The sequence below is a fragment of the Leptodactylus fuscus genome, chromosome 10 (assembly GCF_031893055.1).
Source record: "Leptodactylus fuscus isolate aLepFus1 chromosome 10, aLepFus1.hap2, whole genome shotgun sequence".
Lineage (NCBI taxonomy): Eukaryota > Metazoa > Chordata > Amphibia > Anura > Leptodactylidae > Leptodactylus > Leptodactylus fuscus.
Genome location: NC_134274.1, coordinates 49,129,150 through 49,153,746, shown reverse-complemented (window position 1 = coordinate 49,153,746; position 24,597 = coordinate 49,129,150). Strand labels below are relative to the sequence as shown.

The 24,597-nt window shown below is 42.7% G+C and overlaps 1 protein-coding gene across 2 annotated transcripts in view; it reads right to left on the bottom strand.

The window, feature by feature from the left end:
- The window catches only part of BMPR1A (bone morphogenetic protein receptor type 1A), a 62,505-nt gene that overhangs the window by 31,436 nt on the left and 6,472 nt on the right, over positions 1 to 24,597 (bottom strand). For both annotated transcript variants that reach the window (XM_075258440.1, XM_075258441.1), the window contains exon 2: positions 7,445 to 7,553. The gene's annotated coding sequence lies outside the window, so the exon portion shown is untranslated. The remainder of the gene's footprint in view (positions 1 to 7,444; positions 7,554 to 24,597) is intronic.

Sequence of the window (24,597 nt, the reverse complement as noted above, 5' to 3'; positions counted from 1 at the left end):
GCGCAGAGCACAGTGCGAAATCCATATCAAATTTCCAGATACAGCACGCATAAGGGAAAACTGCTAAAACTGCAGAATATAAACTATATAATGACCAGAAATCGTCTTACTACTCATGTACACGTCCTAGAAATGGGAGTCTGTCCCCAGACTCATTTCAGATCAAAAAAAGATTTTCATGAAAAAAAAATTGTAAATAAAACATTAATTTTAATAGTCTATTTCCACTTATTTTGAGGTATGGCCTTATTTAACATAGTTACCTAAATTGTCAGGAAACGTGATGTGCTATGACAATATGGAGGTTATTTTCGGATTCATTAGTGGACTCAGTTTTGGGTTTTTTTTCGATGACTTGCCCAGCCCCACGTCCCACTTGAATTAATTCTCAAGAACTTCCTAACAGTCTGTGGTTTGGTCTAGCGCAGTGATGGCGAACCTATTAGTGACCGAGTGCCCAAACTGCAACCCAAAACCCACTACATTTTCGGAGTGCCAACACGGCAATTTAAAATTAATATTGTGCAGATTCACAATTGCGGACAGTTACGGACCACAAATTGCAGTCATGTGAATGGGGCTTTACAGAGCTTTCAATACTACAAATAACCGTACTGAAATGTAAAGGTCTCTGCATTTTGTACTTTGAACAATTAATGTTCACTACTTACATTGCACAGGATCTGTTTTATAGTGACAGTGTAATGTTATTACATCCACCACACAGTATTACCGTATATACTTGAGTATAAGCCGAATTTTTCAGCCCAGTTTTTGTGCTGAAAAAGCCCCCCTCGGCTTATACTCGAGTCAGCAAAAAAAAAATAAAAATTTGATTTTTATTTTTTTTAAAGGGGGGGGGGGGGGTGTCTATGACCATCCACCATATCAATGTATAGAATCTCCCATAAAGCAGTGCAAAAAAAAAAAAAAGAGTTCTAAATCACTCTCACTTTCCCTAGAATACATACAAAAGTAGAAAATGACTGTGAAACACATACACATTAGGTATCCCTGTTTCTGACAGTGCCTGGTCTACTGAATATAGGGGATCTGCAGTGCTCCTGTTCCGTCGGGAAGGGGTTAATAGGAGCACTGCAGATCCCCTATATTCAGTAGACTGAATTCCAAGTGGGGGAAGAAAAAACAGTACTCAGGCTCAGGGAAGGGGCAGACAGACAACCTAAACCCCCCCTCCCCTTTCCCAGCATCTACTGCACCCAAAAACTCTGACCATTTTAATTTTTGAAATTTTCCAGTAGCTGCTGCATTTCCACCCCCCCCCCTCGGCTTATACTCGAGTCAATAAGTTTTCCCAGTTTTCTGTGGTAAAATTAGGGGGGGTCGGCTTATACTCGAGTATATACGGTATATTCTCCATTGTAGCCCCCCAGTGTTATATGCTCCACAGTAGGCCCCCCCACAGTATTATATGCTCCATAGTAGCCCTCCACAGGATTATATGCTCCACAGTGGCAACCACACAGAGTATTATATGGTTATAAATACGCCCCCCCCTCCAGTATTATATGCTCCTCAGTACACTCCCTCCCACACACAGTATTATATGCTCCTCAATACACATCCTCCCCATCTTATATGCTCCTCAGTATGTATCCCCTCAGTATTATATACTCTTTAATACACCCCCAGGATTATAAACGCTTTAGTACGCCCCTCCCAGTTTTATAAACTCTTTAGTATGCCCCCCCAGTATTATATGCTCTTTAGTACGCGCCCCCCCGGGGGCCCCCATTGGGGCAGAGGTCAAACTCTGCAGTCAGTGTAGATCTGCGGCCTACACTGATGGCTTTCAGCTGTATGTGCATTTGCACATACAACTTAAGGTAGCGATCGCTCATCAACGGGGAATCCTGTGGGCAACCGCACACGTGCCAGCATGGAGGTCTCTGCGTGCCCTCTCTGGCACGCCTGCCATAGGTTCGCCATGTAGACTCTAGCGGCTCCACAGCCCTGATGAATGAGTAAACTGCTGTGCGTGTACATCATAGTGAGGGAAAGGGTTAATATTGTGGCACATCAATTTTTCATACCATAGACGTCTAAAAGGACTTTCTACACTAAGACAGACCATGCGCCATCGCAATAATAGTATACTAACAAGTCTACCACCGGTTCCTGTAACTGAAAAGATAAGCTGTCAACTATCTAAGCTGCCCGCCATAACGTATATTTATTAACCATTAAGAACAATTTTGTGCTTGGATGTTCATATTCACCACCAGACGTTACAGCATGTCCATCTACATGTATAGTCCTATTCTTGTCTGTAGCCAATGCAGTTTTCCAGGGAAACAGCTCAAGTTGTGGCAAAGCGCTATATTTCACCAGCTTAACCCTTACAAGAAAGGATCAGTAATCTGTACCCAGTCATAGAAGAGTAAGGAGACCCAAACCACCCCATCACTAGTTCCATCCATCTCAAAACAGAATGGTGTAATGTAACACATACTATCGAGCAGCCCAGTAAGGTAATCTGTTAATGAGGAGGAGACCGAGTAAGGGTAAGTTCACAAGGGGTTTTTTTGGTCCAGAACCTGAGATGGAGGCTGCCTCAGGTTCCAGACCAAAATATGGGTAGCTGCGACTGGAGTGCACTGCACCGGCATCCCGTTGCGCACTCTGCTCCAGATTAGGCCCAAATGAATGGGCCTAATTGGGAGGAGGGAGTGTCTTCAGGTGGATGTCGCGAGGCGAATCCTCCTGAAGAATGACCATGTCGCCTCTTTTTTCGGGAGCTGGAACAAGCGCCTCCTGGAAAAAAACTGACCAAAATCCTGATTAATAAAACTCCATGTGAACTTACCCTGAAACTTATAACTACCGCAAGCATGGTGTGCAATAGAAATAAACCAGGAGGCTAATAAGTTTAAGGCTGGGGCCAAAGTTGTGGAAACGCAGCTTTTTTTTTTTTTTTTTTTGCCAAAGTCAGGAGTAGATTAAGCAGAGGCAAAAGTATAAAAATTTCCTTTAGGGCTCATTCACACAGGGGCAGTGGGGGCGGATTTTGACACAGAGAGTGACGCGGGAGCTGCGTCACTCTCGGGTCAAAACCCACCCGCCACAACCATCGTGGTCGTGGCTTTCCTCTCCGTAGCTGGCTCAAATGAATGAGCCGACATCTGGGGGTGCAGCCGCTAGGCGGAAGCCGTGGCTCAGCGCGCTGCGGCTTCCGCCTGAAGAAAGGGCAGCTCGCTTCTTTTTTCGCCTAGTGTTAAACGCTAGCGAAAAAAAAAAGAGCTAGCCCTCTACATAGACTAGCATTATATGGAGGCGGATTATGACGTGGATTCCGCTGTCAAAATCCGCCTCCATGTCCCCGAGTGAACTAGACCTTATATTTCCTATTCCTTTTGTAGCTCTTCTTGGTTTGGGCTCAAAAAAAAAAAAAAAAAGCATCAAATTCTGCAACAAAAAAAGCTTCGTTTCCGCAACGTGGGGACTTAGGATAAGGTAGTATTTTCTACATATGATCCCCAAAATATTATTAAGTAGCTGTTACACTTGGCACTACTTATGATGTCTGGTCACATGGCTGCACAAGGGAAAGGGAACAAGCATCTCCATGAGAGTACTCACAAAATGTATAGGATGGGTTAGGGGCATTTACACTACTGTTAGTGTCCGTTGTTAGCATCCATGAATAAACATTAAACTCTCCAGTGACGGCCTTAGTCTTCTTCTTGTGCACTCCTCTTCGTTAAAAAGTACCGACTGCGCATGTCTGTTGGCCATTTTCCTATGGCCAAAGGAGAAGAAGACAGAGGCCGTCTCTGGAGAGTTTTCAAGCAGCATTTAGGACGTCCTCAGTGCTGTGAGAAAACTCATTTACATATGGGAAAAAAGTAGATCTTTCTAAGGAATGGTGACGCAGATCAAAATAATAAAGGTAAGAGAAAAATAGCCTTACTTAAGGCTATGTCTACGTGCATTTAGTTTAAAAAGGTATTCTAGTGAGACAATCCCTTTAACGTATACTAATAGACCAGTTAAAAAATGAAGAATCCCATTGATTTCAATGGTAAGAGGAATCCGTAAGGAAATTACATAGCAAGAAGCAGAAGCAGGTAAACAAATGCAGGAAACACCCAGAAATCACTCAAAACAGGGCTAATAAGGTATATGGGTGCATTTATTAACCCATTAATAGCACTAACAGACACTTTTTAAAAAATATATATATAAATTTTGCCCGGCAAACCCCTTTATTGTCAATGGCTGACGAATGGTAACAGATGGGCGTTACTTATACCGTCTGTTTTGAAGGCAAAGGCTGATAGTTATCTGATTTACATTTCTCTTGTGTTCATTCAGTTTATATCTTATTAATGTTACTATATGATGTGTGTATATATACTCACACATACATATATAAATATATATATAAATATATATATATATATATATATATATATATATATATGTGTCTAGACAGCTACATGTATGAACGGTTTGTAACTGAATTGTTTGATAACTGAAGATGAAATGATGCTGACTTAGCCTGAAGACAGTTGTCAGAGATCCTACACAAAGACATCAGATAAACCACAGATACAGATCAACCAACGTAACAGTACAGGATATAAATATACTTGTAATAATGGACTTAGAGACGCTGTGTTGGAAGCAAGGCCTGTCAAGGGGATGTCCCATTACGTGCACTTATTCCCTATCTGTTGTCACAGTGCTGGGGGTCCAATCTCTAGGACACCACATGTCCCCCTCTATCGGTGTGCTTATTTGATTGGTGCTCCATTTACTTTTTACTAAGTAAATCACACTGACAGGTCACATGTAAGGGAAGGAGCAGGCCTCGGCTATGCAAGGAGTGGCGGTGTGGTGGGTCTGAGGCTGGGAAGGGCCACAAAGGTGTCTGCAGGAACCACACTGGCAACATATTACACAAAACTAAAACTAAGTTAACCTAAAAATGACACCATTTAGGAATATATAATATATATAGAGAGGCCTGTAGATATGTAACTAGGAACACCAGCTGTAGCAGAGGGCACTTTGCTTTCACCATGTAGACAAAGCAGGGTTCAATGGTCATGTTTACATGCCATCCTGCCTGGATACAAGTACTGCTGAGTATTGATACAAATCAAAAACACACCGTAAACGACACAGGGATGGATTTCTTTATTCTCTACAACGCAAAAGGGAAAGCAACTTAAAATGACTGATCAAGCGTACAAGAAGAAGCCTTGTCTGGCCAAACTCATGTATGTGATATCCACAAGCACAGATTGTCATAGTCCCTATGCCTAGTGTAGAAAGGGTTGTTGGAGATTTAAAAAAAAAAAAAAACCCAGCTGCTTTCTTCTCCACTCTACAGGCCATGTCTGGAATTGCAGCTCAGCCTCAGTCACTTCAATGTAATAAGAGTTTATATAATCCATGGACGAGGGATGTGTTTTTATCTCTGACAATCCCTTTATATACACTCACCGGCCACTTTATTAGGTACACCTATCCAACTGCTCGTTAACACTTAATTTCTAATCAGCCAATCACATGGCAGCAACTCAGTGCATTTCGGCATGTAGACATGGTCAAGACAATCTCCTGCAGTTCAAACCGAGCATCAGTATGGGGAAGAAAGGTGATTTGAGTGCCTTTGAACGTGGCATGGTTGTTGGTGCCAGAAGGGCTGGTCTGAGTATTTCAGAAACTGCTGATCTACTGGGATTTTCACGCACAACCATCTCTAGGGTTTACAGAGAATGGTCCGAAAAAGAAAAAACATCCAGTGAGCGGCAGTTCTGTGGGCGGAAATGCGTTGTTGATGCCAGAGGTCAGAGGAGAATGGCCAGACTGGTTCGAGCTGATAGAAAGGCAACAGTGACTCAAATAGCCACCCGTTACAACCAAGGTAGCCAGAAGAGCATCTCTGAACGCACAGTACGTCGAACTTTGAGGCAGATGGGCTACAGCAGCAGAAGACCACATCGGGTGCCACTCCTTTCAGCTAAGAACAGGAAACTGAGGCTACAATTTGCACAAGCTCATTGAAATTGGACAATTGAAGATTGGAAAAACGTTGCCTGGTCTGATGAGTCTCGATTTCTGCTGCGACATTCGGATGGTAGGGTCAGAATTTGGCGTCAACAACATGAAAGCGTGGATCCATCCTGCCTTGTATCAACGGTTCAGGCTGGTGGTGGTGGTGTCATGGTGTGGGGAATATTTTCTTGGCACTCTTTGGGCCTCTTGGTACCAATTGAGCATCGTTGCAACGCCAAAGCCTACCTGAGTATTGTTGCTGACCATGTCCATCCCTTTATGACCACAATGTACCCAACATCTGATGGCTACTTTCAGCAGGATAATGCGCCATGTCATAAAGCTGGAATCATCTCAGACTGGTTTCTTGAACATGACAATGAGTTCACTGTACTCCAATGGCCTCCACAGTCACCAGATCTCAATCCAATAGAGCATCTTTGGGATGTGGTGGAACGGGAGATTCGCATCATGGATGTGCAGCCGACAAATCTGCGGCAACTGTGTGATGCCATCATGTCAATATGGACCAAAATCTCTGAGGAATGCTTCCAGCACCTTGTTGAATCTATGCCACGAAGAATTGAGGCAGTTCTGAAGGCAAAAGGGGGTCCAACCCGTTACTAGCATGGTGTACCTAATAAAGTGGCCGGTGAGTGTATATACACATTGTACAGTACAGAATCTTCTCGTCCTCCCTACCAATATAGTAGAATATTAAGCCCTCACTCACAACAGCATTTGGATTCTGTCCGGGGGAGTCCGCATGGGAACCCCCCGAATGGAATACCAAACACAAGTAAAAGCACACGGACCCCATAGACTATAATGGGGTCCGTGTGTTTACGGTCAGATCTCTGCAGGGATTGTGCGGACAGGAAAGTAGTTCCCAATCACACAGACCTCATTATAGTCTATGGGGTCCACGTGCTTTCATAGCACAGCGCTTGCAATTGCGTTTGTATTCTGTTCGGGGCGTTTGTATTCTGTTCGGGGGGGGGGGGGGGGGGGGGGGTCTCCATGCGGACTCTCCCCGGACGGAATACCAATGCAGATGTGAACCAACCCTAAGACAGGAGTCTTGTGCAGTAACAAAATAACCTGCATAGTGTCTGTCATAAAGAATGGCGGTTTCCAATAATTGACCTAACATCCAACAAGCCCTTTAGAAGTTTTCCAAGAGTTTTAGATCCATGGAGGTCCAACCCCCATGGATAAGCTGTATGAGTACTGCTAACATTTCACAGGCCACTCACATGAACCCTGCAGCCTCTTTAAACAGCATATATATATATATATATATATATATATATATATATATAAATATATATATATTTTTTTTTTTATTGATCCTTGCGATTGGCAAGACGTGCACTGTTAAGGTATTACAGACAATAAAATAGACTGGACTGTTTACCTAATTATTCTGTACTAGGTTATAGACACCTAGATAATCCGTGATTTTACCCGTATTTCCAGTTCATTAACTCCAAAGCGGTGAGAAACTGACGCATATTTTTGCAGACCTAGAAAACAAAAAATAGGACATCGTAAAAATAAGATCTAAACAGTCCAGTAGGATCCTGACTACAGCAAATACATTAAGTCTTTATGAGTCAATGTAACACTGACTACACAGGACTAAATCATACAAAAACACCGAAAAAAGGAAGCCTGCAATAATCCCAGCTGCACCACCCAGTGGGTAATCTTATCTCCTCATGGCAGTACTAAAGAAGAATTCCAGGATCCGCGTGACCTCCTCCCAAGGTTACCAACCTCCTTCTTTTCCAATCCATTAGAATAAGTCATTTGTAACATGCAATTGTTTACTCTGAGGTAGACACCGGGGAACCGTAACCCTGCAGAGCATATCAAGTAACATCAGCCAATATAGAATAGGGTCTCATTTACCCACAAAGCATTTGGACGACATATTTTAGCACTGCCACCTGAATTCAAGGGTCCTTTGGGTACATTCCTCCATCATCTGATATAAAGAGCACAAAGAACAACAACTGATGCCGCCATGTTGCTCTATTCACTCTAAAAATTTTATTAAGAAATCCATCAAGAATAAATACACAAGTATAAGAAATATACAAAAAATAAACACCGCCTTACAGGCCGTTTCTTGCCCAGTTATGCAGCACTTTTGACATGTGGACAACCCGCAGAAAACACACGGATCCCATTATAGTCTATGGGGACCGTGCGCTTTCATTGCTCACCGCTTTTTAATGCATTCAGTATTCTGTTCGGGCTTCCCGAATGCAGATGTGAACTGGGCCTTAGGCTTATTTCTAGGTTTCCGTTTTTCTAAAGCATCTTACCCATTAGGACCTGACTCCCTTCTCCTAATACATGTGCAGGACCTACAGCACGTGACCATACACCGTCGCTGGCCCTAACTGTGTTTCATCACATAAGGTCATCACTTTAGCCAAGTAAATAGGCAAGTGCAGAGTGATGGAAAAGCAAAGACATTCAGCATATGTATGGGGGGGGGGGTGTTACTGTATGTTCAAACACATCAGATTATTACGGTATTTTCTTTTCTTTTTTTTTTTTTTTTTTTTTTTTAGCAAAAATGTCAATTTTTTTTCATGCAAGCTAAATCTCCCAACGTACTTTCACTCAGCACTTCTACCTTGTAACTGTCTATTGTGTAATATTCCTGTTGAGCTGCTTAACCCCTTGTCTGGGGTTTATTTTTGGAACTAGCTGTATCTTGGTTCTGTGTGGGACAACTAGGTTGGCTTTCCATTCTTCATTCCTGCAGTTCTCCCCTGTATGACTGCACAGACAGACATCTATACTTGGGATCAGAGTATTTCATACTAATGGCTGGTAAGGTGTGTCTTCTAGCACTGCCAAACCTTCCAGGATCCCAAGCCGTGAGTGCTGACAGACACAAACCTCGCCCTCTACTGATGACTGATAGCAGGATCCAGCGACAACACCTGCACCGGCAATGCCTGCTTGTTTACTAGTGTGCACATTGTGTACATGGACACACAGGGCTAGTAAAAGGCTACGACAGGCACCTTTCAAGGAGGTCATTTTCACCGGACACCTCATGTGCTTAGCACAGTTTACATTTGCCCCCTTTCTATGGAGACATGTCTGACACATGTGTATCTGAAGGGTGCCAGATGTTTGCAGTCTAAGTACGTAAGGGCTGAAATGTACAACTGATGTAGATTGTATGAATGACCCGCAATGCATTAGCACTAACCTCCAGGATGGAAACAAGGGATTGGCAAGGATTACTAATTCTAAATTTTTATCCCATTCAGAGTATGGGAATTTCATTATGTCCCAAGCTGTGTAGTGTTAGGTCTGTATCTGTGGGGTTTCCCTTGAAGCGGCTCTTGCTTTCTGTACTAGTTGTTGTAGTGACTACTCATCGGTCATATAACCAGCATGGCGTCTGCCTTGTGTAGTCTTAAAGGGACATAACACAGCATGACTACACCTGGTCTGCCAAACACTATTAAAGAGGAACAAGCAGCAAGCACTATTAGCTTTGGTGCCTGATGTGCCAAGTAAGCTCTGTGATGTCAGGTGGGCGGTGTCAGGCAGGGGGCGTGATTCAGTGCACCAATCAGAGGCAGCCAGTGTCAGAGCTCAGAATCACACCCATTGTCTGCTCCTGTTTGACACCGCCCTCCTGACAGTACAGAGACTAAATAGTATCTCAGGCACCAAAACTGACAGCGATGATTGCTCAGGAATGGTGGGGGCTACAGAAAAATTCAAAAATCAATGGACCAGCACCTATTAAATGATGTAAAGAGCTGGAATTGGAGGTGGTGAAAGATCCGTTATGAAACCAGTGACCACATGAAATATTGTATTAAATATGAAAATGTTTTTTTCTTTTCCAGTGGCTACAATGTTCTATGAAGTCTCCTACGATAAGATATTACGCAGCAGCTGTTTAACCAATTGCAGTCGGGGTTAGCTCTACTACATTTTTATCCACACTATGCTGTATACAGTATATATACATATAACGTCCAGTCCGCTAACAATCTGCTCTCCCAGTTTTAGGAGTTGCTTTGTATTTATTGAGCAACACAAGTATTTAGTATCTTTCCTTACGATGTTCCTTTTAGACAAAGAAGAAGAAACTGACCATTAGTCAATCTTATTCTGACATTGTATCTACGTGCAGAGATTGTTACAGGCTTTCCTCGAGATAAACTTATTACCTGTTCTTAAGATACATGAGAAGTGTCTGGCCAGTGGGATGTGATCACTGGGTCAACCATCAATCACAACAATGGAGTTCTTGTGCCCCCTCCTCACCCATTTAAATGGTGGTCAAGCATACACAAAGCCTCTCCATTCATCTCTAAGGGACTGCCAAAGAAAAGTCAAGTACAATGCCCATCAATCAGATGCTCATCGCATTTCCTGTTTAACCCCTTCCGGACACCTGCGATATATGGGAAAAATCCCTTTTAACTCAGTCGTCAATTTATACATTTCTGGTAAAACTTGCCATAAAAAAAATGATTATGTGAATAGTCCCATTGAAATCAATTGGTTTTATATGCAGCTGTTTGTGTGAATAGCAGCAAAGGGAAGGTGACCAGTCCTCCAGTAGGACAGAAGCCAAACAGGGACCATATACTGACCCAGATTTACCGATTTGCCATACAATGAGGCCTCTACCGCCAAGCACATCCCAGCATCACAGTACCCTTAGGGTAAGTTCACACAGAGTTTTTTGGTCAGGATTTTGAGGCCGTATCTGCCTCAAAATCCTGACCAAAAAGACGGCTCCCATTGAAATCAATGGGAGCCGCTCAGGAGTTTTTTCTGGGAGCCGTTTCTTTTTCTGGGACTGGATGCCGATGCAGTACACCAGCTTTCAGTCGTGGCTACCCAGCTTTTGGTCTGGAACCTGAGGTGGCCTCTGCCTCAGGTTCTGGACCAAAAAACCCAGTGTGAACTTACCCTTAATGCGTCACTCCAGCTTATATTCAAGTTCTAGTTAACCCTTTAATGATATCCACTGTACAAGAACCGCAAATGTGGGCGCAGTAGCTGAACCTGGTCCATATGTAATAAGATATGTGCTCTGGGTCCATACATAATTGATGAGGTTGGATAAAGACATTAGTCCATCAAGTCCAACCTATACCCCTACAATCACTACAGTAATTCACCCGTCAGAATTAATCCTCCCCACCCCAAAAAAAAAAAAAAAAAATCTGATATAGATACAGTACAAAGATATACATTTTTTTATTGCAATAGTGGAATTGCAGTTCTTCAATACTCTATAGATTAGAATAATACAGTAAAAATACTGGAAATAATTCTGAACAAAAACAAGTCATGCCAACAGGCGAATAATAATGTTATGTCTCCTGGAAGGCGAGGAATGTTTAAAAAAAAAAAAAAAAATTCCTGTATGCAAGTGACAGACGTCTTACAACAATTCTGTGAGTATAATATATAAGATTATACAGTGTTCAGGCTTTGCTCAGGTGTGTACGGAGGTGTGTATGGAGACGTGTGCTCTCATATGCCCAGCGTTCCTCTGTCCAGGGCAGGGGCAGGGCTGGACTGAATGCAGAGATTGCATATTCTCTCCTAGTCAGCATGGCTCCAGCCTTCAAGTGTAGCTGCAAAGTCTGGAACGCAGGCAGAACGTGTAACTTGATCCCGCTCCCCCCTCCTTCTCCCTCAGCCACATTTAGCGAGAAATTTGAGCTCTTTAAAAGAATGGCGCAGCAGACGGCTCAGCCCGGACAAGAAGTCACCCTTCATACCAGAAGAAAATATAGGGGGAATTGCAGCAGCCTGCTGCACACTTTACTCACAGACCACCTCCAATATATAGGTGCATGTACATAAGAGCCTTGGTGAGGGACAATCCTTCCAGGCAGACACTAAATTCCAGGGATCTATCTAGCTTCCTTATAGCGCCTTGTATAGCGCCATCATATTCCGCTGCACTCTACAGATATTGTCAATCACTGTCCCCTTTAGAGCTCACAATCTACGTTTTGGAGTGACTGGGATATAATAGCAGATACTATCATCTTTAAGTGATGCCTCATATTGTCCTGTATAATAATGACATTACTACATATGGTTTTCATAGAATCAGATGTGAAATATAAAAAATGGAGAGTCTTCAGTAGTTGATACTTTTTTTAATGGCTAACAAGCCTCTTCCTCAGGCATAAAACTATGCCTAGAGCCCCAAAAGCTTGCAATCTGTAATCATTTTAGTTAGCCATTAAAGGGGTTGTCCCATAACAAGGATCCTATCTATACTGCTAGTTTATGTGGATATAAGACTTTTCTTAAATACATTGCTTTATCAAAACTGCTTTGTTTGGCCGCTATCTTAATTTATTCACTTCATTGTTGACACTGGCCCTTGGGCTTATCTGCTCATTTGTCAAGTGATGTAGCTGCCTGCTCTCAGGGGGGGGGGGAGGGAGGGGCTGACAAGCACCGGAGCTCCTCATATAGGGGAGGGGGGAGGTGAGAGCTCCGGGATTACTGTGCTGTCCATCTTCAGCTTTTCCACTTATCAGCCGGTTTACTTGAATTTGACTAATAAGGGCTGAGATAAGGAGTCCGTTACCTCTGCATGTAATGCAAACAGACTCAAATCCAGCTCTGCTACATCAGTTTCCACATCAACATCATACTGTGGATCATAGCAGATAGCAGAGCAAGTGAAACCCCGCCCACCAATGTGCGAGAAATCCAGGAAGGGAAGAGAGCACAGAGCCTGCAGGCTGCAGAACAAGAGTTATGGGAATACCCCTTTAAAAAAGGTATCAACTACTGAAGACTATAATTCATATGCACTGGGTAACATGGTACAAAGATATTTTTCAGATAGTCATAGTATAGGTGCTTTATCTTATGCATACTGGGATCGCTCCTGTATAAATCCCCCTACCATTGTCCTCACAGCGAGACTATATGCGGTCGTACAAGGGTGAGTTTTTTAGAATATTTAGACATCTATAAGGTTTGTGTAGTTTGGGGAAAAATGTAACAAAAAATATAAATAAATAAATAAATGTAGCACTACTTGCCTGAGCGATCCCCCACTACTGCTGTTGGAATGGTAGCCAGACCGCCTGCCAGTCTTCTCTTCCTGGCCCGAAATGGCTACAGTAGTGACCCATCTTAACTAGTGCCTGGCAGAGCACCATTTACACTGTGTATAGAGGGACCAGGATCAGCCGGGGCCCTGTTCAGAATCTGGAATCTGACCCAAAATCAGCATCAGATTCTGTATTCAATGGGAGGCCGAGATCGCAGAAGGAACATACTGTGAGAACCTTAATACCTCTTTTATTCTTCTATCACTTTAACAATTATCACGTATTATACCCTTACATCAATGCTCTGCAGCTACAGACTAAAAAAAAAACCACAGGTCCTACTAGGCCTAGCCCAGGATCAGACCATATCTTGTTTCCGTCCACTGCTGATCTGTGTGGGGTCTGGTGTCATATCCCACATATCAGACGCGGATGGCCTTTCCTTAGGGATCGGGGAAAGCCCTTTTACATCTCAACTCAATTGGGAGACACTTTGTGACCAGTGTTTTTTGTCAAGGGCCTATCTAATAATCAGGAAAGAGGGCCCAAGAGCAGAGGAAAATACAGTAACGCTTGTGGCATTTTCTCAATCTTTTATCAAATAACGTTAATATTTTTTTCTACATTCATACTGGCCAACCGGGGTTTATTTTTATGGGTAGGTGCTTAATAAGTAAAGGGATATAAAGCAAAAAGCAGTGTATGAAACATAGGAGCTGCCCTTGTACAATTTTTAACTGGCTAGTGAAAACGGATCTGAGGCCACATGTCGCAGAAAAGGTGTGGGGGATTTATTACAGATTTTTTTGGAACCAGGTGTGGATTTAGAAGAAGGAAGAGGAGCTTAATTTATATTTTACATTCTATTAGAAGCCATCTTGGCAACAACAACAACAAAAAAAAGCTGCTTTTCCGCAATTTGTGACCTCGGCCTTAAAGCATCTGCACAAGAAACCAACAGACTCTTGCAAAAATATTATAAGGCAACATAAAGAAGGAAAGAAGATTAGGCGCCTGAGGAATGTGAGCAGATTATCTTACACATGGTGTCCATCTATCACCCAGCAGACCATGACTAAACTAATAAAAGGTACCTAAAATGTCATAGTACAGGGAATTCTTTCCACTAGTCATAGCAGCCATTGCTTCACTTTCTACATTTATGATACTACAGCTAGGCAAATCGGCATAGGACGTCTCCTCCATTTACAATCCATACAGGGGGTCTCATCTGCACAATCTTTACCACCTCATACTTGTATGGGGCCATAATATGACATCCCACCACTCCATGAGGTCTGACTGTACTACTATATGCAACTGTACCCTATAGGAAATGCTCCACTAGATGCCTTAGTACAGACGTGGGCCTGGACATTAGCGACTCGGTGGGACTGGACATTCGTAACGTGGCGGGCATGTGCATTCCTAAGATCATATGGTGCACGTGTGAGAATTCAGTGTAGAGCAGAGGACAACACTGGAATCTTCAACCAAGACCAAGTAGGCAGCACCGGGCAGGGCTTATAGTGAAGAGCATGTGCACTCTGAGCTCAGGACCGCCCACTGGGCACTTGCAACCTTATTAGAGTATAGGATAAATGTTTCTCAGCAATTTGCCCACATATGTTCTAGTCCACTGAGAGACAATGTTGCTGGTTTAACAGATATAAACGATCTGTCATATAAAAATATTAAATATATTTAATTGTCAATGCTCTGATATTTATCCACCATGTGAGAACATATAGCACTGCAAGTCACACGAACTAGAAAACTAGAAACTCCACTTCCCCATTTATTACATAAAGTTATCCACAGAGCCCAGCAGCATATGATCCCAGAGCCAGCGGGATATTTTCTCTAATAACAGAGTGAAACCAAATTTTCCATAGATATTCTATTTCTTAGTGGAGGGACTAGAGCAGCCGTCTCAATGAAATCCGTATCTGTCAAGGTCTGAGGCAGACTTCCATGTCTTGGCTCACGTGAGGTAGCCCACCCTTTTCTTCAAGTAAGCAAACTGCAGTTTTTGGAGATATCCTCACAGTGGGGGATCCAGACATCTCCATTATCCCAGGACTAGATTACATATTACATTATCACAAGTAGGATCTGGTTGTAGAATACTTACACTAATGCTAATTCTGGTTGTGCAATGCAAAAGGGAAAGAGATAACATCGAGAATTTCAACATCGTCAGAATTTTTGTCTAAGGCCTGATTCACATCTGCGTTAGGAATACCGAATGCATTAAAAAGCGGTGTGCAGTGAAAGCACACGGACCCCATAGAGTATAATGGGGTCCATGTGTTTTCTGTACGGTGTCCGAACAAATCATGCAGAGAGAAAAGTGCTGCAAGAACTACTTTCCTCTCCGCGTGATTCATGCGAACACCGCGCAGAAAACACACGGACCCCATTATAATCTATGGGTTCCGTGTGCTTTTATTGCTCACCGCTTGTCAATGCTTTCGGTTTTTCTGCTTGGGGACCCCCCAAACGGAATACCGAATGCAGATGTGAAACAGGCTTAAGATTTCTGCACATTTTTACTTGTAAAATATTAGTGCTGTGCATTCTTAGGGCTCGTTCACACGGGGCGGATTTTGATGCCGAATCCACCTCAAAATCCGCCCCCTCACAATAGAGGTCTATGCAAACCACTAGCGTCCTTTTTTACGTGAGCGAGAACAAAGAAGCGAGCTGCCCTTTCTTCAGGCGTGGCGTCCCCCTCGCGACAGCACCGTCCAGACGAGGCCCATTTATTTGGGCCTACTCTAGAGCGGGAAGCCGCGAATGTTGGAAGCCGCGACAGTCGCATTTTGGTCCTATTCTGTCGTGGCTTCTCGCATCAAAATCAGGACCAAAATACACCATCCCTTGCCCCATGTGAACTAGCCCTTATGATCTACTTGGATGCTGTTTATAAATATATATTATTGATGTTTCAGTCCCCGGAACACATTACCTAAACGTTCCATTCACGCTGTGAGTTAGACACACACGTACTCATACACACCAGCTATACAGCTACACTATGCTAAGCTTTGAAGTCACATTGCTATTTCCAGAAGCGGAATGGTTAAAAGTGGCCGTAAACTAAGAACATTTGGCTGTGGAATGTTTTTTGTTTTTTTTTTTATCTGGTTTTGGGAGATCCTGGGAAACCCGTCACATACAAAGACAGGCATCCAAGCTGTAAACTTGCTGGCCTTTCCAGATGCTATCAGTCCTCCTCCTTATTCACACTTCAGCTAGAGGAGGATTATTTATTTACTTTACTCTGGCTAAGGAAGAGGACAAAAAACACCCCAGAAGGCGCTCGCTGCCGCGCCAAGGAGGAAACGCTTTATATTTACAGGTGGTGAAGGATAGTAGAGAAAAGGATCCACTTTTATTTCTAAAAACAGCAGCAGATTTCAGAGGCGTCTTCTGTAACAACTCACACGCTAAAGACCAACTGTTTGAGAGAAGTTAACAGGGGGCAGCTCCAAAAAGAAAAAAAATGCAGGATTTATTATCAGAATTTGTAGATTTCAAAATGTATAATGACACAAAGACTGAAGAGTTGTCCGAAAGTTTAGTTACACTGGTAACAAATGTACATAGGATTAGAGAGATCTAGTGTAGTCTATAGAGTCCAGTTACTGTCTACATTCTGGTCCAGATTAGTATTCACAATTCTGCAGGCTTCAGAGCTGAATTCTAATAGTTGCTGGTCAAAGACATTTCAAGCTTACAGTGCTTACTTGCCTTGGTTAAAGGTGCACTCTGGTGACTAGTTTCAATTATGTACCTACCCTCCTCAATATATACAAATTCACCCATTACTCCCTAAGGGTAAGTTCACACGTCATTTTTTTTTGGTCAGGATTTTGAGGCCGTATCCGCCTCAAAATCCTGATCAAAAAGACGGCTCCCGGAAAAAAGAAGTGAGATGCTCATTCTTCAAGCCAATTTGCCTCACAATTCGGCCTCAAGACACACCCTCCTCCGGACTAGGCCCATTCATTGGGCCTAATCCGGAGAGGAGTGCGCAGCTGGATGCTGGTGCAGTGCACTGGCTTTCAGTCACGGCTACCTGGTTTTTGGACTGGAACCTGAGGCGGCTTCCTTATTTAGTTATTCCTTTCCATCAGAATGCTTCTCTTCACATGAGTCTCTTTGACTAGATAAGGGCACTGCCCTACAGCAGGTATATATAGTACAGTCTCTAGCTCCCCATATCTTACTCCTTTCCATTAGAATCCTTCTCTCCTTTAGGTCACATGACTCTTTTTGACCAGATGAATGCACTGCCCTACAGCAGGTATATATAGTACCGTCTCTAGCTCCCCATAAGTTACTCCTTCCCATTAGAATCCTTCTCTCCTGTAGATCATGTGACTCACTCTGACCAGATGAATGCACTGCCCTACAGCAGGTATATATAGTACAGTCTCTAACTGTCCATGTGTTGCATCATAAGATTGATAGCAGACGCAGAAACCAATGATCAATTCGGATCAGGAGCTGAGGAGAAGCTGAATTTCAGGAATATGACAGAAATATACACAGAGTCACAGACAATCAGGTGAGGGGTGTAGGGATGGAAAATAGTTTTTTGGTTTTTTTTGCTAGTGTGCTTCTTTAAATGCACAGTAATAGGATAAATGAATGTACCCACTGTATGGTAAGAAGTAAACTTAGGTGATGGGGATCTGTTTGATGACGGGGTCAATAATCGGGAATGCCGCTCGGTGCTATAATAAAGGCTAGACCTTGAGATTAGGACATTGTAAGTAACATAAGGTAGTCACAGTTACTCAGCATCATGTAGATTAAAACTATATATCATCTTCAAAGTTGTGTTCAGAGGAATGTCTACCCTTTGGGATTTTTCTATAATATATTATACAGCTGCATATCATAATCCCGGCTGTGATTTCAACTTGTGATATCTCTGGAAATAATTTACATCGAAGAGAATCTCCTCTTTCATATGACATCAAAAGCAAGTTTGTACATTTTATAATGTCCAAGATATAACTGGTTGAAGTGACCATCCCTCTCTCATTTTACACATATTACACAGCCCCCTACTCCATACACAGTAACATTCAATGAGAGGCAGGAACAGCTCTCAATACAGATGCCAGGGAAAGAGTGAAAAAATGCAGGATTTCACATAAAGGATCCAAACTGTTTTAATAAAGTATATTATAAAATGTATTAATGGCACAAATACTGCCAGAAATTCAAAAGTTGTCCGAAAGTCTAGCTACGCTTTAGTGGGATGGAGATGTGGCATTGCCATGTGAGTAGTATTCGATCGAATACCTCGCTCCCATAGGAATGCCTGTAAGCGGCCGAACACCAAGGGGTTAAGCGCAGTGAATATTCGATGCGCTTAAACCCTTGGTGTTTGGCCGCTTACACACATTCCTATGGGAGCGAGGTATTCGATCGAATTCTACTTGCTCATTTCTACATGTGACTAGCGGAGGTAAGAAGGAAAACAAAGCAGCCATGTTGCTGAAGTCTTACACAAACTGGTAGAGATCAGGACATCAGCACCCATGTTTTCTGCAAGTTTTCTACAAAGCTGTGAATTTGCAGGATCTTCTACATTTTCCTAATAAAGTGGTCAGGTTTACCCGCTGGTTTCTTTTATTATACAGGTCAGGGTGTCCCTGTAATACACATTGGCGCGGTGTTGCGATGACTTGTGTAATGGTGGAATGGAGCGGCTGGAGAATTGCTATAACCTCTGGAGCTGACAATTTGCCTCTAACCAAATGAACAGTCGGCTCCATATCAGATAACATTTTTTCCATTCCCTCTCTTCATCTCAAGCAGCAGCAGCAGGCTTGAATTATGGCAGTGGAGGGGAAGGCTCGCTCTATGGAAATGGAGCCGACATTACAGCATTGTGCAAGTAGATGGAGCGTAGCTGGCTCAAAGGGAAAATTTTGGTGGATGAATCTTAAGAGGATTTCCTACAATCTTTATCAAAAGCAAGTAAACAGCCTCATTATAGAAGCCTAACATTACTTGTACTGGTTTTTCTAGGATGGACGAATACTGAAGTTCTGCCCAACTCCTGAAACTTAGAGGACCTTTCATGTCCTCTGACATCGGTGGTATTATATAACTGTAGAAAGCTGACAACGCGCTGAATTCAGTGCACTGTCAGCTTTACCAGTGTGCCGTCCGGGGCCAGAGACATCGGTACAGTTAGACCAAAAAGTTGGCCTTACAGCTCAGCATCATCACCTTACAGCTCAGAAAAAGTTCCTCAATAATTCCTAAAACTCATTCGCTTCTGACCATGTCCTCTAGGCCAGACCACTGGCATGTCAGAGTGTTTTAAGCTAAGTGGCAATAGTTATTACAAGATTTTTAGGATATGTATTTTTTTAATATACCTATTAAATTGGAAAATTAAAAACATCACCAAAAATTCTTAAAAAAGAAATTTAAGATAAAAACAGAAATTTAAACAATAGGTCATTCCTGGCAACTCAAGACGTGCCAACGCATTAAAACTCAATTTTCTCTGCCCACCAGCCTTAAGAAAGACTATTCTTCTCCTACCTTTAGATGTCTTCTCCATGCGCCGTTTGGTATATAATCCGGTTTTTGTCAGTATGCAAATGAGTTCTCCCGCAGTACTGGGGGCGGGCCCCAGTGCTCAAACAGTACTGGGGAACATCCCCAATGCTGCAAGAGAAATTTTCAGCGCCGCCTCCATCTGCTTTAGGAACGGGGTCTTCTTCGCGTCTTCTTCCAGCGGTGGCTTCAAACTTCTAGGCCTCAGGCAAAGCCAACTGCGCATATCCACCGGCCACAAGAAAATTGCCACTTACACAGTATTGTAAGCTGCCATTTTCTTGTGGCCGGCATGCATGTGCAGTTTGAACCCAGTGCTGGAAGAAGACGCGAAGAAAGGCCGTTCCAGACGAAGAAGGAGGCGGCGCTGGAGAGTTCTCTCGCAGCATTGGGGACGCCCCCAGGGCTGTTTGAGCACTGGGGCCCGCCCCCAGTGCTGTCAGTAAACTCATTTGCATACAGACAAAAACCGGGATTTCTATCGAATGGCTGTGTGGATAAGACATCTATAGGTAGGAGAACAATAGCCTTTCTTAAGGCTATTCTGACGTGGTAGGCAGAAAAAATACAATTTTAATGATAGAATCCTTTTAAGTTCCTCAAGGATGCAGAAGTGTTGTGACTGGGGCGGCATAGTGATCAGCGAGATGAGAGCATTTTTTTTATTTTTTTTTTTATTGGTTTCGTTCAGTTCTACTGTCTGCCCTCTTGGTCTAGACTAAACAGTGCTAGGTGGTGGAATGTGAGGATTTCTAAAACATTCACCTATAGTAGAGAAACAAAAGGCCTATTGTAAAATGGTTTTCCATACATATTTTTTTTTAATATTTAAACAAAAAAAAAACGTTAAGAAAATTTAAAAAAAACAAGTAAAAGGTGTTCATGCCTCCAAATACTTAGGCTGTAGTTTACGTTACAAATGTGTGTTTGTGGCGATGTTAAACAGATAAGTTGGAGGGCTCTGGCGGCGAGGGGGGGGGGGGGTTGGCGGTAATTTCAAGATTTTAGCTCGGTTAATTGCACTCATAGATCTTCAGAATTAAGCAGTGACCTATTACCCTCTAAAATGAGTCAGGATTGACCTGACCCCTGCAGCAATGCAAGGTCAACAGCTCTGGAAAAGAACATGACATGGCTGGAACAGAACACAGGCTTTTATTTTTGTTTTTGGGGGTTTTTTTGTTTTTTTTTAAAGCATGGTTAAAAATAGCCTTATGTTCATACATGCCATTTATATTACATGTTTGGAAAAAGATTTTTTTTTTTATTCTATTAAAATAGTCTCGTTAACACTCTCTTAAAGGAGGACCACACAGTCTTAAGTCGGCCATACTCTTTAGATAGCTCAGCTTAATACCCTGCCAGACTACTCCATGTTACATGTATGCTCACGTATGTACTGGACATGAAGAGGGGAACAAAAGGATCGGGTAGCTGAAATACACCTGTCTGATCTCTTCCGCCCCCTCAATCCTCCACACAAACGCCGCCATATAGATGGTTGGCTGGTGTCAATGAAGTGAAAGGGCTCTGCCAATACACATCATAGGGTAAGTTGAGACAGTGAATTATGCCGCAGGGCACACCGTCCGAAATCCATCATGCTAGCTAGTGGAAAAACAAAACAAACTAAATTTAACTTGGTGATAAATCTTGTAGTTTTCAAAAAAAAAAAAAAAAAAGTGAAAACTAAACTATTATTTAATGGCCGTTGCTTCTTGAAGGATCAGAGCAAAAGACATTAAGTGACAGATGCAGACAGACGTGGGCAGATTTGTTTAGTGTTTTTCTTGCCAATCTTCATAGAGTGCCCCTCATGTACGAGCAGGCCATAGCTCAGGGGTATCCTACTTCGGACCATGCACTGGCAATGAAATCTACAAGGGCGGTACAAAAGTGAAAAAAAAGGTGGCACGTTTTTGGCCAAAACCCTGATTTATATGACAATTTTCTTATAAGGCGTGACATATCTACCCATAGACTTCAGTTTTTTTTACTAGCCATGATTGTATGAAATAGTATAGTCTACAGCAATGGCGGCCAAAAGGACACTCTTTAGTCACTGTCGGGTTAATAGAAGGCAGAGGCCATTAATCTGAACAGGCCCTTACTTCATCTCTGTAGCCAGGAGCTGCACCTAGCTGACAAGATAGAACTGCAGATTCTTCTAGAAACAATGCCGCTCCAATAGCTGATAAACACAAGGTCATGAGAGTCAGGAACACAATGTTATCTCTATCATCCAGAGCGTCTATTGTAAGGCTGGTCATATACAGTCCTATGAAAAAGTTTGGGCACCCCTATTAATCTTAATCATTTTTAGTTCTAAATATTTTGGTGTTTGCAACAGCCATTTCAGTTTGATATATCTAATAACTGATGGACACAGTAATATTTCAGGATTGAAATGAGGTTTATTGTACTAACAGAAAATGTGCAATATGCATTAAACCAAAATTTGACCGGTGCAAAAGTATGGGCACCTCAACAGAAAAGTGACATTAATATTTAGTACATCCTCCTTTTGCAAAGATAACAGCCTCTAGTCGCTTCCTGTAGCTTTTAATCAGTTCCTGGATCCTGGATGAAGGTATTTTGGACCATTTCTTTCTACAAAACAATTCAAGTTCAGTTAAGTTTGATGGTCACCGAACATGGACAGCCCGCTCTCAAATGATCTGAAAACAAAGATTGTCCAACATAGTTGTTCAGGGGAAGGATACAAAAAGTTGTCTCAGAGATTTAACCTGTCAGTTTCCACTGTGAGGAACATAGTAAGGAAATGGAAGACCACAGGGACAGTTCTTGTTAAGCCCAGAAGTGGCAGGCCAAGAAAAATATCAGAAAGGCAGAGAAGAAGAATGGTGAGAACAGTCAAGGACAACCCACAGACCACCTCCAAAGAGCTGCAGCATCATCTTGCTGCAGATGGTGTCACTGTGCATCGGTAACAATACAGCGCACTTTGCACAAGGAGAAGCTGTATGGGAGAGTGATGAGAAAGAAGCCGTTTCTGCACGTACGCCACAAATAGAGTTGCCTGAGGTATGCAAAAGCACATTTGGAGAAGCCAACTTCATTTTGGAAACAAAGATTGAGTTGTTTGGTCATACAAAAAGGCGTTATGCATGACGTCCAAAAAGAAACAGCATTCCAAGAAAAACACTTGCTACTCACTGTAAAATTTGGTGGAGGTTCCATCATGCTTTGGGGCTGTGTAGCCAATGCCGGCACCGGGAATCTTGTTAAAGTTGAGGGTCGCATGGATTCCACTCAGTATCAGCAGATTCTTGAGAATAATGTTCAAGAATCAGTGACGAAGTTGAAGTTACGCCGGGGATGGATATTTCAGCAAGACAATGATCCAAAATACCGCTCCAAATCCTCAGGCATTCATGCAGAGGAACAATTACAATGTTCTGGAATGGCCATCCCAGTCCCCAGACCTGAATATCATTGAACATCTGTGGGATGATTTGAAGCGGGCTGTCCATGCTCGGCGACCATCTAACTTAACTGAACTTGAATTGTTTGTCCAAAATACCTTTATCCAGGATCCAGGAACTGATTAAAAGCTACAGGAAGCGACTAGAGGCTGTTATCTTTGCAAAAGGAGGATCTACTAAATATTAATGTCACTGTTCTGTTGAGGTGCCCATACTTTTGCACCGGTCAAATTTTGGTTTAATGCATATTGCACATTTTCTGTTAGTACAATAAACCTCATTTCAATCCTGAAATATTACTGTGGCCATCAGTTATTAGATATATCAAACTGAAATGGCTGTAGCAAATACCAAAATATTTAGAACTAAAAATGATTAAGATTAATAGGGGTGCCTAAACTTTTTCATAGGACTGTATCTGTATACCATTCCTCTAGGTACAGTCACATGCTAATGCACCGCTCCACGTAGCCCTGATGGAAGCAACTGCACCGCAAAAGAGGAACTGCAGCAGCTTGTCCAAATGGTAGAGGAAAATTCACAGCACTGAAGTGTCCTCAATATGTGCTAGTGTTTTCAGAAAGTAAATAATGTCGTCATTCTTCTCATAGTTTGAACACTCTACAGTAATATTTATCAGAATAGAACATCTATATTTAGTGACAACCAACTATCGCCTGGGTATCCAGACCTCACAGACCCAAAAGCTTGCCAAGGATCCTGTGGCTACAGCGGATGAGCCTGAGGGTAAGTTCACACGGAGTTTTCTGGTCAGGATTTTGAGGCCGTATCCGCCTCAAAACCCTGATCAAAAAGACGAATCCCATTGAAATCAATGGGAGCCGCTCAGGAGTTTTTTCCAGGAGCCGTTTCTTCCGGCTCCAAAAAAAAAGAAGCGAGACGCTCATTCTTCAGGCCGAGTCACCTCCCAATTCGGCCTGAAGACACTCCCTTCTCTAGACTAGGCCCATTCATTGGGCTTAATCCGGAGCGGAGTGTGTGGCTGGATGCCGATGCAGTGCACTGGCTTTCAGTTATGGCTACCCGGCTTTTGCATCGGAACCTGAGGCGGCCTCCGCCTTAGGTTCCAGTCCAAAAAACCCGGTGTGAACTTACCTTTATTGTTTCTGAGACCAACCAATAAGTCCATGACGGAGAGCTGAAGCTCTTGGTTTTCCATCGTGGGATGCTCAAGGCCAGAAAGCAGAGGTGTAAACCCGCCATGCTGAAGGGTATGTATACTTCTTTCTGCAAATAATGTATTGTTCTTGGCATTCAACATACCAAAATAAAGGGGTGTTCACACTTTAGACATATATGGCATACCCTACTACTACTGTGAAACACTTACTATACCCAAACCCGCAGCGCATTTATCCCACGTGTACTTATAGTCACTAGGCTTCGCTGTCGCTCATATGACAGGACAATGGACAACC